This window comes from Triticum aestivum, unplaced genomic scaffold (assembly GCF_018294505.1).
Source record: "Triticum aestivum cultivar Chinese Spring unplaced genomic scaffold, IWGSC CS RefSeq v2.1 scaffold221669, whole genome shotgun sequence".
NCBI lineage: Eukaryota > Viridiplantae > Streptophyta > Magnoliopsida > Poales > Poaceae > Triticum > Triticum aestivum.
Genome location: NW_025248966.1, coordinates 111 through 2,283, shown reverse-complemented (window position 1 = coordinate 2,283; position 2,173 = coordinate 111). Strand labels below are relative to the sequence as shown.

Below are 2,173 nucleotides of genomic sequence, written 5' to 3'. Positions count from 1 at the left end.
TGGTGGTGGTGGTGGTGGTGCTGCTGTGTTGCCATTCATCAAGAAGGCAGTTATGCTATCAACGTCCATTGAGATCATGGGCACTGGAGCACGGGGTGATGCTACCACTGGATATGCAACTGGTGAGGGGCCCAAGGACTCGAGCATACTGGAGGACCAAGACTGCAATGATCTAGGTGAAGAGAAGGAAGGACTTGGCATTCCTAGCAAGTGGGTTGACATTGTTCTGCTCATGAGGTGGTGGTGTTCTACTGTCTTCTTTCTATAATTGGTCTCTATGTGGTAGTCTCCTGGGCTATAGACTATCACCCGCTTCAAGGTATCCTGCTTTAGCCATAGTTGTTTGCCCTGACTGCAAAATGCTTGCATCTGCTGGTTTCTTTTGCTGTCTACTACAAGTGAAAAAGGCTAAACACAGTAAATAAATTGTGTAAGGGTAAGCATAATTGCTAATGAAGCTGGTTACTTTACAATGTTATCAACAAAAAGGAAGTATTATTTGAGCTATTAAGGATGACATGTTTTGTTGACAGATGTAGCTATTCAATATATCTAAAAAAATACATAGAATTCCAGCAAAAGGAAGAGTTGATCTTAATATCGCTTTTACCAACCTTTTATTACCACCACTGGTTGGGGATGCATTGCCAGTAAACTTGACGACTTTAGTCTGCTTTTCACAATTCTGCAACTGATATCCTGTACTCATCTTGGCTTGGCAAGTTTTATTCCTCTCAAGAAGAGGCAGGAAATGATGTATGTATTTTTCATACTTGGGGAGATCCGCCTTCAAATCCTCGTGCACATCACTCTTCTGCAACAACATTAAATTCAGTATCCTTATGATTGATTTCTTGAAATTTGCTTTGCGTTTGTATTGATTAGCTTTTGCTTCAGATAGTGATGAGAATTGTTCCTGTATGGAGATGGAACCAAGGGTTTAAGTGACAGAGATGTGAAAAATCATCAATGAATGAAGATTTATCTCTAGGAATAGGACGAGTGACCTCTGTTAGTGCTGGAAGAACGACTCTACGATCCAGTTCCAAAAACTGAGGAAAATAAGCATCTTTCCAAGTTTTGATCTGCAATGAAATATTGCAACAATACAATTTGGATGAGCTGTGCAAATTTAACAAAAAACCATAAAAAAATCATCAACTTGATTTGGTCATTCAGCTATTAAGGCTTCTGCATTGAAATACAAGTTCAATTAAACACAATATCCCACTACATATACAAGAACCTTAATTACTAAATTGGCTTTACTAAAGCAACTATGCATAACTACCACATATTAGGAATATACTTATAGATATAAGAACAAATAATACACATATAGTCCTACGTCATATATTTTGATGCAGAGGGAGTATAAAATGAAGGATTCTCTCACCTTACAAAATAATTCCTCCTTGAGATCATATTCTCATACACTGCAACATGAGAAAAACCAACGAAGTCAAAGGAAAATAATGATTGAAGTTTTATGGCATTCACATTTTTTGTTAAATAAAGCAGCTGAAGTACCTGGAATCTAAGAGTTCTGACAAAGCAAAGTGCTCTGTGGAGCACCGGGAATCTGTTGTACAGGTGGTGTCATTGGCTCAGTTCACATGCCTTGAATGGCGTATATAATAGACTTGTTTGCCTAGCACCCTGCTGATTATTCCATCTTGTAAGCTGACCAGGCTGCATCTTGGAGACATCAGTTTGTTGTGCTCCAAGCATTTGGTACGTTTGCATGCCCATCTCTTGTTGGTTGGCTCTCAAAATTTGATTCAACCTTGTCATCTGCGGCTGTCGCACTCCTATAGCACTATCATTTTTGCCAAGTAGGTGATTTTGCTGAGAATTTGGACCAATAAGTGGCTTGAACAAACGGCGGTATGTTTGTGTGCGGATTTTTGGAGGCCGAGCTCCACGGAGCTTGGTATTTTGAAAATATCAGAAAGCATATTTAGAAGTTCAAAAGATCTGAAAAAAATCCATGGAAACATATATGTATTCCGCAAGAACGTTTTAAATTTCATTTAAAAATGTTGTGATTAGTAGGCTGTACAAAAAAAAGTCCAGCCCAACAACAAAAATAAAATGCCCGTTTAAAAATGTGTATTTGTCTTTTTTCTGTATGCCACATGTGAAAGTATAATGCTATGAAATTTCGCGCATA

The 2,173-nt window shown here is 38.3% G+C and overlaps 1 pseudogene; it reads right to left on the bottom strand.

The window, feature by feature from the left end:
* Positions 1–21: 21 nt before the first annotated feature.
* Positions 22–1,929, bottom strand: LOC123177282 (uncharacterized; annotated as a pseudogene).
* Positions 1,930–2,173: the final 244 nt, after the last annotated feature.